Source organism: Protomyctophum bolini, assembly GCF_963924005.1.
Source record: "Protomyctophum bolini genome assembly, chromosome: 7".
Taxonomy (NCBI): Eukaryota; Metazoa; Chordata; class Actinopteri; order Myctophiformes; family Myctophidae; genus Protomyctophum; species Protomyctophum bolini.
In genome coordinates, this window is record NC_137868.1 from 42491678 (window position 1) to 42509126 (window position 17449).

The window sequence follows — 17449 nt, forward strand, 5'->3', positions numbered from 1 at the left end:
TCATCATCATCTTGAATGTCCTCCCTGATAGTGTTGACACAGTCTCCACCATAGCATTTGCAGAGAGGAGTGCAAGGCAGGTTATTGTTTGAGCAGCTGCACCGTCCCTTGCAACCTGCTTTGCAACCACATTTGATGAGCTCAAGTACTGCCTTTGGAGCAGGGAGGGCAAGACACCTGACTGGAACATACCCTCCACTATCTGAATTCCATCCATTTTGTTCGATTGGTGGAAGCTCAGGGCAATTTGTCAGGTATGACTTATCCCGCATTGTGATGTAGTTGGCACGGAGGATATGTGGTAGCAGTGCAGCACGAGTTGGAGGTAGCATCTCACCCTCCAAGTTCTTTGACCGAAATAGTTCCCATCTGAGTAATGGCAAGGTTGTTGGGCCTTTTGGACTGTAAACACGGCATGCAAAATGCTCCAATGACTCCAATGGTGATGGAAGCTTGCCGTTAACAAGCTCAGGAGGAATGGAACCCTTTCCAAGGTCCTTGAAGCAGTTAATGGCAGGATCATCATAATCAAGCCTCAAGTAGGCATTGACCCATGTCTTCTTTGAGATTCCAAAAAAAATTCCTCCCCAGTCAGCACCAGAAAAATTGTGTAGGCCCAGGAATCCTTGACATTTGTGACGTCCAAGAACTTGAACTCGTTCAAATATATCTATTTCCCTTTTGTTTGTACAGAGAAGTTGGAGCTGCAATGCAATCACAAGACACCAAGTCAAGTAACAGCAGGAGAACATCAGTGTCGGGTGACCAAACACATATGTCTCGCAAAGCACCATTAGCAGCAGAGGCAAGGACTTGATGAGGAATCAGGGTATCAGCCTCTTCATGTGTGTGCACCTCCTCAAAATCACGTCCCTTGATTAAGTTATCATTATGACAACCAGCGTGAAAGAGCTGTCCCTTGAGAAATACTCAAGCAGTCCCTGGCCTAACACACATGTCAGCTTCCTCTTGGTTGATGATGCAGACAGGAGTTCCTTGATGGACATGGTGAGCTTCATCTCTGGATGGATTTCGTATTCTACAGATGAAGTTGCTCTCTTCTGTCGAGTCTTATTCTTTAAAGACTGATCCATGTACCGATCAAAGACAATGCGTACCTCATTATAGCCAGCCATCATCGTTTTGATGCGTTTGTTGAATGCATCCTGCAGATCTGCCAGCTTCAGCATGGTTGGTGTCTTCTTCATGCTCTGAAGCACACCCATGGCGTCAACTATCAGAACTTTGACAGACTGTGCGATACCTGGAAGATCTTCCTGCATCAGATCAGGCTCTGGGACAACTTCAAGAGGCTCTGCCTTGGCATCTTCTACTGCATGCATCAGACTGGCTTTGTCTGTGGGAATATACAGGGTTCCATCAACAGCACACAGAGAACGGGGAACTATTGCCATCTCATATTCATCAATTGTCTCCTCAAGTTTAGGAACTAAACTTGGTCGGCTGCCTTGGATGATTAAAAATCGTCCCAGAAGTTGACGTTCCTCACGCAACTTGATGACCTTGTCTCCGACACGTACTTTAGTTTTTTCCATCCAATTTGAAAAGGTCTTCAACTTGAGTTTTTTCATTTTGTCTCACACTGAGAGACTTGATGTAGAGATCAATCGTTCAGAAACAAACTCCTCAAAGCGCTTCTGGCCCTTATCTGCAAAATGAAGAATGTCATTTTTTGCCCCATCTGACACAAGCGCTGATGAAACCAGACTCTTCAATGGCGTGTTATCTTTGAACGGATTGCCTCCACAGTGCAACTCAATCAATTTACATTGCTTGAGAGCATTTTCTCTTGACCTCAATGCAATCTCTCCTGAGAGCTGATAATGTTCTTTCCTTGAAGACCTGGAAGCTTTTGGGAAGCTGTTGAGGTACTGATTCACTAGACCAGAAAGATGAGGTGTGGTAGTGACTAGTCGGTCCAGAGCTGCTTCATCTCTACTGAGTCCAACCATCCACCCCATGTCCCTTTAGCTTCTTGATTTCCTGCTCAAGGGCTTGATCTGTGAAGAGATGAGTGAACGGTATCTCTGACTTTGCCACCACAAATTCACCTGACGTCAGTGCGTTCCATGTTTCTGGGTCATCCTGTTCAAGAGCGTTAATTTGGGCAAGATAGACTGGCATCAGTCGAGCATAGTTAAGGAGATCACGAGCAAAGAAATACTTGATGAGTTCCTCTAAGGATAACAAGTAGCCCTCCCAGTCACCTGACCGACAACAGCTGATGAGATTGAGAAGACCCTCTACCTGGTAAAGATACTGGATCAAGAACTGGGCAAACTCGGGTCTTCGGGTGGTTTGACATTTTCTGAATACCAGGATTGGATTTCACCAAAGGTCGCTACCATCTGTGGGTCACGTTCATGGAGTTTGTCTTTGAAATCAATGCACTGCTCACGAATTGTACCATTTGGAATTTTTGACAAGATGGCGTCAAAATGCAACATCATAATTGCAAGGCTGGTAGTGAAAAAAAAAAAAAGTTCCTATCCCACAATGATTTGGTGGGCCCCTGTAGTAACTCTGAGGACCCCCTAGGGGTCATTTGCCCCCTGTGGAAGACCCCTGGTATTGGCTACTACTATTTTTTTTATTATATCAGAGCCCAGCTACAAATACTTTCATGCTTCATTTATGATCTAATTTGACAATATTCTGGAGCAGGAGCAGAGCGAGGAATGTAATGAGAACTGGGATAGGCCCAGGGGTCAGTCCGGGAGGCCCCAGGTGAGGAAACACCCCTACCAAAAGTCAAAAAAGAATCTTCTGACCACTTTAAAAGTTTAAGAAATCAACTCAGAATGTTTTAAAACATACAAAACCATTCTAATATAATGAAAATTGGACATTAACTGGCTGGCATACTGTTCTGGTAGGTCCCAAATAGATGACCCCCCCAGAGACGGGGTGGGGGTCGTGAAAATTTGAACCCCATCATTTTCTCATAGTTTGGACTCTATAGAACCAAGATCTGCAAAAAAATCAATTTTAGCACAAAAATCCTACGGGAGCTGTTTTTTTGACGCCTCGTACCACACTATTACTCGTTTACGTTTTTTTGCCTCCCCCTCAGCCGAGAGGCTTTTTGTGCATTATTTGCTATGTATTTTTGCCCTTTCGAGGCTGACAGTGTCTCACCAGACAGAAGAACACACATCTATTCTCTCTACATGTGTCCATGCCGCGTGTCTGGAAGGTGTTGGTGGGTCTAGTGTGAAACGTGTCTGCTAGATGCCTGTATGCAGGCTGCGATATCCCCCCCCCAGAACCGGGTTTTCACGTCACGACATATAAACGCGACACACACACACACACACACAATGTCCCGAACCTCATTCTTCATTCTATTCGTGAGACAGCAGAGACACGCGATGGCACCGGAGGAAGAAAAAAAGTTTGTCCATGGGGAAAACGTATTTTCGACACGAGGACGCCTCTAAACCTGTAGGTGTGCTACTAGGTATATAGGCCTTTTGCTATGTTTCACCAGTTTCAATTGAAACGGCCTTCCACCCTCAGTGGGGCCTCCGAGCTATACGACTGACCGCCAGGCGTCATTCAACGCCCCACCACCCTTGGCCCTCTCTCTCTCTCGCGCTCACTCGCTGCCTTGCTCTCTCCCACGATGTTAAAGTTATACCCATTTCCTGTTGATAACCTGGGTAAAATGTACCAGCATTGGGAGGTAAATGGGAGACACTTTATTGTGAAGGGACGACAGGATGAGGAGAGGTGTTGTTGTTGCTGCGTAATTGTCGAGAGTAATGGCCTGCGAGCGATATTGAACAGTCAAAACTATGTGTCAATTATGCTTGTATCTACAGAATAATTAGGTAAATATGGGGCCCTCATTTTGGTCATGAAACAGGCCTCCAGATTCCTAAGGCCGCCCCTGTATTCCACCACATACCGCTAACACAGCTATACAGCAACACCCACCCGCAACTGCAGGGGAGAACCAGAGGTCACTCGTTTTGCTGCTTGTGCACGCTTCTGTCCGTCGGCCTATCCACAGAAAATTGGGGGATCTATCGCAGCTTAGATCGAGGAGCCAGCTGCACCAACTCAACCAATCAATGGAAAATGTAATTACGTGCAGGCGGCGCGAGAGAACGAATAGGCAGACAGATTATGATGTTGATTATCGGTGCTCGTGGGTTCGAGAAAGCCTGGGTCTGCCCTATACCTCGTATTGGCGTTGCCTTTACTCGCGTCTGGTCGCTCGGGGGGGGGGGGGGGGAGACCGGGGCCTTTGCGGCTCGGGCAACCTTTCGCTCTGGAACTCCCTGCCCTTAATAATGGCTCTTAGATTAGCGGAATCAGTGCCTTCTTTTAAAAACACATCTGTATGCCAAGTGTTTTTTTCCTAATAATTGTTTTTAAATTGTTTTATTGACCTGTTATTTTCTTCATGTTTTATTGTCTCTGGTGTCTTGACGCTTTGTTGTTTTGATGTTTTTTTTATGATTACCGTTTCATAACTTGTCTGTAAAGCACTTTGTAACTATATGTTTTGGAAAGGTGCTAATACAACCTCATTATGTCCTATAAACCGTGGCTTTTCAGAACTTTCAGGAATCCTGAAAAGCATCTCATAAAATGCAACTGCAACATCATGCAGGATCTGCTACTTTTGATGCTTTTTGTATCCGTGACGCTTTAGTACAGTGGTTTTCACCCAGTGGTCCCGTCCGGGTACCACCAGTGGTCCCTTGAGGAGGTTCCAGGTGGTCCCCCCAACTAAATGATGGCGAGATGGTAACCAAATGGACCCTTATAGATCTTTTACTCTTGAGAGTAAAATAACTAATAATTGTTATTTTGTGTGTGCCTGTTATTCCTCCTAATGGCACCGACATCAAAAACAAAATCTTGATTTGATAACAACATTCTTTTAGTTTGGTGGTCCGTGGCTCAGATGCTGAACAAATTATGCACCTCGATATGAAAAGGGTTGAAAGCCACTGCTGCAGTATGATCAACCAGGGCGCTAGCAGCATATTATAATTCACGAAAAAGTCACAAAAAGCTACAATATGGAGATAGAAGTAGTTTCTGCCTGGCAGCTACTGTATGAATGAATGATGAATACAAGGTGTACTATTACATTATTTAGTGACGGTACACACAAGCACTGTTGAACTAACTGGCAGAATGTAGACAGCCACTACATCACTTGCTATCGAATCCACCACATCGTTGCAGTATAAAGCCCCTAGTTGGTTTTAGTGTGTTACACATGTCACTCCCCAACAACACTGCCCTGCAGCCTTAGATCATGAAGCATACTTAGGTTCGATCAACACATTACATCTATCCAGTCACACGCTTTCAGCAAAGACTCCATGTAATCCGTAAATTAAGATCATTATCTGTTGCTCCTCAATCTTCTGCTATTATTGCACAAAAGCATTATTCAACCTGTTTCTGTTGTACTGTCCTGCATGTTTCTACACCACACTGCCCGTGCATAACAGGAACAAATCAGTATCACCCGTATTGCTTCCAAGAGCATTGGACTTCCTACACCCACACTTTCTGATATTAACAATAAGGCCATATCACACGACTATAGCACTTTCGATATCAAATGACACTGATCATCCCCCTGTATCGCTTCTTTAACCTCATGCCATCTGGACAAAGATACAGAAACCTTGCCGTGGAAAAAAGGTCCGTTTCAGTAGGAGTTTTGTCCCCTCAGCCATCGCGGCATTAAACAAACTGCCCCGCCGATAGGATGGTTCTGTACACAGTGGGGACTTCATGTTTTGTTTTTGTATTGTCTTGGTGTTATGGTGCTCTGTGTTCTTTTTGATGTGGGTGTTGAACAGATTGTGAAGACAAATATCCTTCGGGACAATAAAGATTATTATTATTATTATTAATAAAAGCACAAGACATGTCTGTCATCGGTCATATCTGGAGTAATGGAGATCTACGGGGTGATCTGGATTTGGGGCTCTGTCCGGAGTCTGCAGGGCAGAGGCTTTCGTGCTGGTTCTGGACAACTGGCGATCTGACGGCCTTGACACCGGGCACGTTACAGAGGTATACGTACAGTACACACGTACGTATACACAGAGATGTGGTGCATTTATATTAGGATATACATGTATAGCAATACATGTATGGCAAGGCAAGTGCATTTTGTATAGCACATTTCCTATATAAAAAGCCATTCTAAATGTCTTTGCGTATAAGGCTTTACAAATGGATTTAAACCAAAATAAAGATTAGACAGAATAAAGGGAAAAAAAGTTGAAACCTCGCAAAGCTTCTTTATCCCATTCTGTACGGGAACCCCTTTTGGTGTTATAGCATCATGTTATGCTTTAGCTATTGAAAAATAGCAGATCTACAAGCTCATAGCGCGCCACCGAGTGGCGCGCTATGAGCTTGTAGGTCTGCTATTTTTGAAAAAAATCGAAGAACGACTGACATTTTTAGAATCTGATCTCAGGTCAGAATGGGTTAATCAGACCAGTGTGTTGTCCAGTGGAAACCTCGTATGAATCTGATCTCAGGTCAGAATGGGTTAATCTTTATAATTTCTGACGGTGAGCACTTTTTTCATTGTTCTGGGGTTGCTTTCTAACCTGGAGAATGTAAAAGGATTTTTTAAGATGAGAATACTATATCCACCTGTTGGTTGTCTGTCAGATGACCTATTCTTACACAAAACCCATGTTTGACCATGTCCACTCACACTGACCGTGTGGTCAGTGTGAGTGTATTCTCTGCTCCGTCATTGTGTATAAGAGAGAGAAATGTAAAGGGCTCAGGAGGCTTGCAATACGTGCAGACTATAGTCTCCCTGGGCTGGTATACAGACCAATCCTTGTAATGAAAGAATCATTGTTTCAGTCCACTTGATTATTTCTTCAAGACTCTGATGTGAGTTCTAAATAAGTCATGAATCCTGAAGTTTCTTTCAACATTTTTTTACTTTTTGCTTCATTTAGATATAGGAGAGTGTAGAGAGAGACGAGGAGAACGAGGACAAAGGGAGAGTGGAGAGACACGTGAGACACGGCAGAGCACGTGCCCTGTGCATTAACTGTCCACCGGTTTTAAGACGATAATAGGCGGACTTTGTCATTGACTTGAAAGACTTTAAACATATTAAACATAAGTCATATTTATGCAGTCTTTTCAAGTCAATGTTATTGACTTGGAGGACAATGTGAGTGTGAACTTTCAGCCCTTTCTTTCTTCCTCGGCACCAAAGCAGATTGTTAAGTCTCGTCTAAATTTAGATCAAAGTACATTTTTGCCACATCCAAAATAAGCAAATAATGCACTTGGCAAATAATGGGCCCATATTCACTCGAGGAAAGAGCTCAGTTACAGTTTCAAAATGATGCCAATTATTAGTTAGTGTGGTGAGGTTGCAGTTATTGTCACACTTATTATTATTTTTCCCCCGGAGTAACTTACCTAACTTCCGCTGTGATTGGCCGAGCTTTGCATAATGTTTGTAGTAGCTAATTGGCTGGTGGTTGGTTACGTAACCAATCTATTATTATTACAACCAGACTATTGTTATTGTGACACTTTCTTTATCCTCCGGAGTAATCGAATAATCAAATAATCGAATAGAACTTACGTTGTGATTGGCCGAGCTTTGCATAACGTTTGTAGTAGCTAATTGGCTGTTGGTTATGTAACCAATATATTTTACAAACAGACTATTTCAGAGTAATCTAACTTCCGCTGTGATTGGCCGAGCTTTGCATATACGTTTGTAGTAGCTAATTGGCTATTCCGGAGTAATCTAACTTCCGCTGTGATTGGCCCGAGCTTTGCATATACGTTTGTAGTAGCTAATTGGCTGTTGTTGGTTACGTAACCAATCTATGTTTTACAATGGTTTATAAAGACATGAGTTCCATTGAAGGGGCAGAAGACCAAACTATTCAAGCGTTATAGAAGTTTTCAAATTAGTAGGTCTATGTAAGTGACTGTGGCAAACACATTTAGCAATTATTCAAAAAGATATTATTATTATTATTATTATAATGGCAGTGGTTTAAGGTTAATTAGGAGGATGGAGCCTGGTGGACTCTCTTGGATCATGGTGTTTTGCTTGGATGCACATATAGTCAATGAAGACGTATGCTAGCTCCTGTATTGAGGATAAGACTGGAACCAATTAAGCACTGTGCCAGAACAGCCAGCCCAGTTTTCCACCCTGCCAGGCACTATTATACTGTCTATACAGAGTTGAAAGTCTGCAGATCCAGCAACACAAGTATTGGAGTTGTGCTGGAGTCATTTATAGATAAAGACGGGATAATTGGATCTCAAAGTGAGTTCCTTGAGTGGGTCCAAATAGAAAATAAAATAAAATCCCATAAACATACATTAACCTCCCCCCTGTCAGGTGTAAAGGAGCAACTTGGACACTCAGGCATGAAGGAAGCATGAGTTCAAGTCCGTTGCTCTCCCCTTCTCCATGGGGACCAGGTTGGTGGAGGGTGTGTAGAGTCCCAGGATCAAATTAGATGATTGACACAGGGGTGAAAAATGGGTTACAAAATCGTGGGATAAAAAAATATATTCTTGGCTGTTCTTTGTTTAAAGTGCTCCAAACAAACATTAAAAGTCCAACGACCTGGCTGCTACATGACATCATTTAAAAAGCCAGACATTGGAGCGGCTAGCGCCCCTGAAAAAGTGTGAGAGCCACTGATCTAAACCCTAGTCGGGACCAGTGACCTATAAACAAGGTCTGGGGAAAAACAAGCTATGACTTTCAAGACTCAACGACAGTCTTGAAAGTCAGCACCATGGACAGCACCCCTAAACCGTGCCTGAGAAATACAAGTAAATCAGCACCACTACTGAATGGACAGTTCTGTGTGAGGTTCCTCAATTAATGTCATTTAGAACGTCTCGCTGCAGTAAAGATGTCAAAGTAATCATTTATTGGTTTTGGTCTGAATATATTATTCTGTAGTTGCTATTGACTGAAGCATGCAAGTTACACTTTTTAAATAGATGTGTTTTTGTAATCAATATATTGCTTAGCTCTGTACATAAATGTATATGTATATAAAAGTTATATGCTGTTATCAAAATAATGGTACCAAAATAATGGTATGTAATATTGAGTACCACAGACGAAAAACAGTCTAAGTCCAAATTTCATTCTGACTCCTCCACGAAAAGGCCTCGTTGTCCTGAACTCTTTATACATTTATACATTATGGATCAATAGTGTGGACTTAGACTGTTTTTCGTCTGTGGCATTCAATTATTAGAATGTTTATAATAGCAGATCTGTTGGTGAATTGTACGTTTTGTAATCTAAACCTGTGAACTGACTACAGTAACAAAACAATAATCCAAAAAGCGCCCCTCAAAAATGTAAATACTCTTTTTTACTAACGTAATGCCCTAAACTGGACTTCCCACGCACGAACACAGCCATGAATCGTGTTCATTGGTTGCACACCAGCCAAGCCAGAGGCATGATGGGGGAATTGAACCCCAGTATGTACAGTGACGGACAGGATTCATTACCCCTGCGCCACATGGGTGCCATAATTGCAACAACAAAAAAAACAACAATGAATGAGAATTGTTGCCTTAGGAATAACGCCTGATTGGAGATAACGGTTAACTAATTTGCAATAAATCCATAGCCAATGAGGTGACTTTCTTTTATGTTTTTCCTTTTTAGGAAGCCAGTGGCACTGTGAAGAGCATCATTAACAGTTTGACTGCGGAAATAATCAATCGCAATGCCCCGTTGACTGCCTGTCATTAAATTTAAACATTAAACTTTGAAGAACCACCTTCGCCGACATCATCGTTCGGAGGAGGAGGAGGAGGAACGAACGCGCCCGCTGCGCGCCACCCAATGCATGATTAGGCCTCAATTTCCCAGAACCCTTTGCATGCCAGTGCGCCGGACGCTTTCCCCCCGGTGACGTCATCCGAACGCGTCGCCTATCCCACTCTGTCCGATACGATACCCCATACGTTTTAAAAAACGTATTAAAAACGCGAATTAAACAATGAAAACACAACTCGTGTGACTCGTTACTGAGAGGGAAGCATGTTCTACAATCAATTCACTCGTGTGACTCGCGAATGGGAGGGAAAGTGTTGTTAATGTCGCGGTGACAAGTTTTCTTTTCACATGGACGTTATTGATAACTTAAAGCTGAAATACGTTGAAATTACCACAGAAGAAATAGGGAACAAAAAGAAGAAAAGCAGCACTAGAAAAGCTTTTGGAGTCCAGACCATGTCTATTTCCATTTCCAGTGTGAACAGCAGCTGCAGTCCAGAAAGGTTACGAGCACTGACATGGAATGTCTGGGTGGCGGTGAGAGAGGGTGCCGGAAAGATATATAATACAACACATTGTGTTGAGCGTGATATGGGGACAGTCACCGGCTCCCAGAGGAGTTCAGAGTGTGTGTGTGTGTGTGTGTGTGTGTGTGTGTGTGTGTGTGTGTGTGTGTGTGTGTGTGTGCGTGTGTGTGTGTGTGTGTGTGTGTGTGTGTGTGTGTGTGTGCGTGCGTGCGTTGGGATCTGCAGTGCTGGCGGGATGCGCTGTGCTCGGTGCAGCCACCAGGACAAGTAGACCGTGCGCTTCACATTAAAATCATTTTCACCGGCCTGGGCCATGGCTCAGTGGTCCATGAGGCACCTTGGCTGGTGGTAATCCAGTCTGGCAGTGTGTGCCGCGGGTTCGACTCCCGATCCCGACGGCCCTTAACTGCATGTCTTCCCCCCCCCATCTCTCTCCCCATTTCCTGTCAGCCTATACACTGTCTGTCCCTCCATAAAAGTAAAAATAAATCAGTTTCACCAAGACTCCATTAGATGTACAGTATATAGCAACTTTTGTACATGGAATTGTAAATCGTGGAGTCCTGGTCAACATGCGACGTAAACGTCACACGTCGAGGTGGTCAAACGCATCCCACGTGTGTGAGAATACATAGATTATTTGGGAATAAAATAGGAAAATGAACACAAGGCATGTTTTCGTTAACTACGATTTGAGCGTTAGATTTGGACAGATTCTGTCACCAGCGGTCACTGCTTCGGGTAAAGAAGTGATATACGCAACTTATAGGATGGGATTGAGCAGCTCCAGGAAAGCCCCCCCAACAACAGCGCCAAAGTATAGCCCTCGTGCTGAGAAATATCTACAGGCTCACAGCGCGTTATTGCTACTGTACTTGTATGTAGATCTGCTCTGATCAGCGACACGACCGCCACTGTGCGTCGGAAGTATGAGTTAAAGGGGGTGTCAGTGATTTCAGTCAAAAACCCTTAGGTTTAGTTTTTGCCTTGGGACACAAGCTTTCATCCAATCAGGATAGAGAACAAAAACGAAACCTAAGGTTTTTTGACCCCCACAGGGGTTAACTGGGGACAGGGAGGAACTCCTTATATGGTCAGCACACTCTATAGTAGAGAGGATTATCACAACAAAACAAAAAAAATAAGTGATATTTGAATTAAGTGAAATCACTGACTCTACCTTTAAGCGTCACACACTCCGTTGATACATCATTAGTACGGCACCCGATGATCTCTCGCAAACAACAGCGTGAGCAGTCAGCACTTAACCCATTCTGACCTGAGATCAGATTCATACGAGGTTTCCACTGGACACACACTGGTCTGATTAACCCATTCTGACCTGAGATCAGATTGTAAAAATGTCAGTCGTTCTTAAATCTTTCAAAAAATAGCAGACCTACAAGCTCGTAGCGCGCCACTCGGTGGCGCGCTATGAGCTTGTAGATCTGCTGTTTTTCAATAGCTAAAGCATAACATGATGCCTACACCAAAATGAGTTCCCGTTCAGAATGGGTTAAAGACCGTACCGGAGCGGCACGTCGGATGCGCCTGCGGTCTGAACAAAGATGCCCTGTATAGAACAAAGCATGTTGAATATAGTTCAATGGATTCCCGGCCTCAGAAGTAGGTTGGCTGATTACTCTATGCAAATGTCATTAGTCGCCATATCCACAAAGACTTGATTATAAGCCGCGGTTGAAACCCGGCATCCATAATAATCTGGTGGATCTACTGTACTGTAACAACCTCACAACACGTCGCAACTCCAACCTTATTGCAAAACTTGTAGATCGGCTATTATTATTCTTTGCTGAAGCCATTTGGTGCAGACATAGAAACAAGTGCAGTTTAAAGCTATAACTGCGGTCCACTTCTGGTTTAACACTGGCATGACTGAAGTAAAATGTGCTTAAATTCATATTTTGAAAATGTTTCAGAGATGATGGAATGATGATGGATGATGGCCATAGAAGGGGAACCTTCTGAAAAGCTTCATGAGCAGAGATATAACTTCAAAAATGAAAAAAAAAGAAAAAGCTCAAAATGACGTCTCAGTCATGCCGTTTTTCTGTTGAGTTCCGTTTCAAACTTTCAAACCGCAGGCGGTGACTTTGAGCACTAAGTTGTACATTTCTTCCTGGGCTTTGCACCAAACCTATACACCTGCAGCCAGCATATACTCAACACAGCATATAGTACATTGGTACTGACTCATCTTTATTGAGTTTCGGGGAGGGGAATTTGACAGAATCATCCAAAGCTAACTCAGCAGGCACCAGAAAGAGCCTGCGGAGTTGTGCTACAGCTTATATGGATATACAAGAGACAGCGCATTAGTGTCCACAAATTCAACAAAACACCTGCGATGCATGGACTGGACGAGTGGCTCTGACGAGAGCGTCGATTTTACTGTCTGCGAGGATATGGGCGAGCTATAGCACGACTCAGCGTGGGCCATGCTGGTTGCCTGCTGTCTTAACCCATTCTGACCCGAGATCAGATTCTACAAAATGTCTTCTACATCCTGGCAGTTTTCCATTCTGACCTGAGATCAGATTTAAAAAAAAAATGTCAGTCGCTCTTTGATTTTTCAAAAATAGCAGACCTACAAGCTCGTAGCGCGCCACTCGGTGGCGCGCTATGAGCTTGTAGATCTGCTATTTTTCAATAGCTAAAGCACGACATGATGCCAACACCAAAATGGGTTCCCGTTCAGAATGGGTTAAAGTACAGCTGCGGATGATTCTGTCAAAGTCCCGAAGTGAGTCGGTACCGAGATTTTCAAAGATAGCGGAAAGAGAAGGAGACAAAAATACAAAACACTCCACAAGCTGAAAACACGTCACGACGTATCGCTTTTTGCACATTTCCGCCTTCTTTCCAAGTAGAAAATAGGCCTGGCGTGGTTAACCCATTCTGGGCGTTAACACCCTTTTGGTGTTTTAAGCATTATTTAAAACTTTAACTATTGAAAAAATAGCAGATCTACGAGCTTGTAGGTCTGCTATTTTAGAAGAATCGTGGAAATGTGGTCCAAACCTTGGAATATTCTGGATTTTAACTCAAATCTTTGCTTCTGGTGGTGCCCCTGGAACAACATATTTTTAGCTTTTGGGGGTTGGCGGCCAATTTCATGTAATTTTTGGAGTCCTTGACATGAAATATTGAGTGATATAGGCCTAGAAACATATAGGTATTTCAGAAAACTGTCAGGATTTTGAAGACATTTTTTTTTGAAAGTTTGACGTCAGGCCTAAATGGGTTAAACAACATTTTGGAGAAGTAGAAAAAATGGAATCTTGCACACCGTCTTCACTTACAGCAGTTGCTTGATGAAGGCCTGAACGACCAAAACGTTGCTCAATAAATTGCTGTATGTACAGTTGGGGAAACGTATATACAGTATGGCTCTCTGGGCCAGCAGGAAGTTATATAGCACACGCAGCAGTCTTCTGCGTCTATATACTGTAGAAGTTCAGACATTGACCTCAGCTCCACCTCAACGCTATATATAAGCTCCTCTCTCTCCTTTCCAACATGCGACGCAGCTCGTTATGTCATCCCTATATATAGCCCCCCCCCCAGGGGCTGGTATATTCAAATGCATCTTATGAAATAGCTTAGCGGAAACTAAAATGGCATTTTAATTACCGCGGCTGAAACAAATACAGTATAGAAAAGAGGCAAAAAACCCCCCCCCTGAAACTGTATTGTGTTTTCAGAAAGTACTGCCGAAGCGCTGCAGACAACCCCGCAGCACTCCAGGTTAGAATTACGGCGCGAGGCTCGAATTATACAAGTTGTGAAATGAAGAAAATGCCCAGCACTCGTTTGTATAATGTCCTTTTCATATGAATTCATTTACCTCCGACGTTGATAACGAACGTGTTTTTCGGCCTGTGTAGGCCTTCGTCAGCGTTAACGCATTCATATAGTGCTGGCATTTTCTTCATTTCAACTTGTTTTTCTACTACTGAAAACTAAGTAAGTAGGTCAAAGCTGCTGGCTTATATTTCCAAGAAGGAGGGCGTCTATCATAGAGTTTTAGAGGACGAAGAGCGTCAGCCGCGCCACCTGGAAGTTATGCGGGAACGCCCACTGAGTGGCAAAAAAAAACCTACTTTCTGGCATTGACAGCCCCCATTCATCCAAACAAGAAAAGTCCTGTCCCGATTGCATTAAAACAAGGTTAAACATTGCAGCTGTGTACGAAAAGCTTGAATTATCCTCTTTCTATATCTGCAAAGTTTTTGTTTCATGAAAAAATCCACCGTAGAAACGTCATGAGCTATACTTTCTGTCAAGAAATGCCCTGCATTTGATTACGTTTCCAAGTGTAAGTGAGCTTGGAAGAAGTGCTTGTTTTCAATAACACAACATTTTGCTGCCTCCTGCATTATGTGACATTTAGAAACGGGTGTTATACGCGGGACGGTTGAGTGACTTCCAACGAGCGCTTCCAAACTCCAACACTCCATGCTGCTCAATGTTTTGCCACTCAGTCTAGATGAGGGGGGGGGGGGGGGGGGGGGGCGTGTCCTGATGGGAAAATAATGCATTCATCTCTATTCATTTCAATGGAAGTTGCTCAGTGGCTGCTTCGAAGCACCCGGAAGAACGCTCTATATACACTTCTGCATTTTTTGACACAGACATTTGGTGTCCAAAATGCGTAAGTGCTACCGAGCGATCAATGTTAAACCCAAGCTGCACGGGGGGGGGGTTTACTTGTGCTAAAGGCTAAGTGCTAAATGCAGTTCCAGCGTTGACCAGTAGGGCCGAGGGCTTGGCCAACGTTGGCTGCAGCCATTCTGGGGGCTTGCACATGGGTGTCTATGCCCTTCTCAATGCCTCTTCCCCTGGGAGATGGATTGCTGAGGTGGAACGTCTATACCATCAGACTATAGTGACCCAAACCGGGATCAAACCCACAACCTTGTGGTCCAAAGATGAGAGCTATAGAGAAATATGAAAGGTATTCCGTACAAATGTGACGCTGTGCCTGTTGCAAGCTGTGAATAGATAAGTTATTATGGTCTGATGTTTTTGTTTATCTGACCTTTTTATAACATCGCCACCTCCCTGACAAAATGCCATCATGTTGTTGTTTGAAATTCTTTATTGGAGTAATCCCTCGAGATGAATCATCTCGTTGAATATTAAAATAAAGCCTTCTCAAAAACTAAATTAAACCATAAAAACCCACTTAAAGGGACACTTCACCCTTTTTGCAAAAAGATATATGTTAATGACGTTTAGAAGCTTTAGAACACTTTCCTGGGGGTCTTTGTGTGTGTAATATGTGGTTTTAGATATTTTAGATTGTAGCAGTGAGCCTGTTGTCTCTGATGTCATGGACACTGGGCTCAAATTCCTTCCTGGACTACACGTTGTCTCAGTAAGACAGCTCTCCCCCCCTTTCCACAAGGAGGAGCAGTGCACCAAAGAATTATGGGAATTGTAGTCCAGGAAGGTATAGTGAGACCAGTGTCCATGACATCAGAGACAACAGGCTCACTGCTACAATCTAAAATATCTAAAAAACCCACATATTACACACATAAATACCCCCAGGAAAGTGATCTAAAAAGCTTCTAAACGTCATTAACATATATTTTTTTGCAAAAAAGGGTGAAGTCAGTGTCCCTTTAAGAAAAAAAAGTAAAAACAAACATAAAATAAAGGCCCTATAATGAAACATGCAAAACTATATATAATGACCGTCACAGCAGCCTGAGGGGCAGTTCCATCAGACAACCGTTGGCGAGGGGAATTAAGGGCAGGGATCTGTGTGTATAGATCTGCTATTTTCGAGGATAAGAATCAGGGTGTGATTGCGGGTGGCACGTGCGTGCATGCATGTGCACAGCGCGGCGTGGCGCGGCGCGGCTGCCGAACGAAAGCCCCAGGTTGTCATCATTAGCGGCGGTGGTTAACCCATTCTGAACGGGAACCCATTTTGGTGTTAGCATCATGTCGTGCTTTAGCTATTGAAAAACAGCAGATCTACAAGCTCATAGCGCGCCACCGAGTGGCGCGCTACGAGCTTGTAGGTCTGCTATTTTTTGAAAAATCGAAGAACGACTGACATTTTTTTAGAATCTGATCTCAGGTCAGAATGGGTTCATCAGACCAGTGCATGTCCAGTGGAAACCTCGTATGAATCTGATGTCAGGTCAGAATGGGTTATAGCCGTGGTGGCGCGTGTACGTGGCTCTCGGGATGAAGGCGGTGCAGTCACATGTGTGATGTGACTAATGTATCCTATGTGTGGAACATCATTAGCTGATCAGCCATGGCCTATACAGCGGGCAGGCACCGCCGCAAACAGATGGACCGCCACAGCTATATATGACAACCAGACCCCCGCCCACCCCTTTCACTGGCAGGGCTACAGATACAGATAGACACACACACACACACACACTCACACACACACACACACACACACACACACACACAGACAGACAGACAGACAGACACACGAACGGAAACATTCTACAAAATGTACAAACATTCCACATAATTCTACAAAAAATGTTTGCTTTAAAATATATATATATTTAAAGATTTGGCAAAAAAAAAAAAAGCCAGGAGAATGAGACTATAGCAGGACACTGCCAATAGTATGAATGAATGGAGCAGTGCACAGAGACATCCTGGATGAAAGCCTGCTCCCAGAGCGCTCATGTGGACCTCCGACTTGGTCAACGATTCACCCTCCAACAGGACAATGCACACAGCTAAGATAATGGACAAAGAGACAGAGATCTGTATGATGGAATACTAAGGGTGGGCGAGAAAATGAAACCAGGAGAATGAGACTATATAGCAGGACACTGCCTGGCCAACCAGGAGAATGAGACTAAATAGCAGGACACTGCCTGGCCAACCAGGAGAATGACACTATAGCAGGACACTGCCTGGCCAACCAGGAGAATGACACTATAGCAGGACACTGCCTGGCCAACCAGGAGAATGAGACTATAGCAGGACACTGCCTGGCCAACCAGGAGAATGAGACTAAATAGCAGGACACTGCCTGTCCAACCAGGAGAATGAGACTAAATAGCAGGACACTGCCTGTCCAACCAGG

General features: G+C 43.7%; 2 protein-coding genes across 2 annotated transcripts in view; one reads left to right on the forward strand and one right to left on the reverse strand.

Moving 5' to 3' along the window:
* Positions 1-17449, reverse strand: part of grin2db (glutamate receptor, ionotropic, N-methyl D-aspartate 2D, b) — a gene marked incomplete at its 5' end in the record, with an annotated part of 136559 nt that overhangs the window by 21373 nt on the left and 97737 nt on the right. The gene's annotated exons all lie outside the window — the stretch shown is intronic.
* The window catches only part of pitpnc1b (phosphatidylinositol transfer protein cytoplasmic 1b), a 350470-nt gene continuing 338934 nt past the window's right edge, over positions 5914-17449 (forward strand). Inside the window, exon 1 of the mRNA XM_080767718.1 lies at positions 5914-5925. The gene's annotated coding sequence lies outside the window, so the exon portion shown is untranslated. The remainder of the gene's footprint in view (positions 5926-17449) is intronic.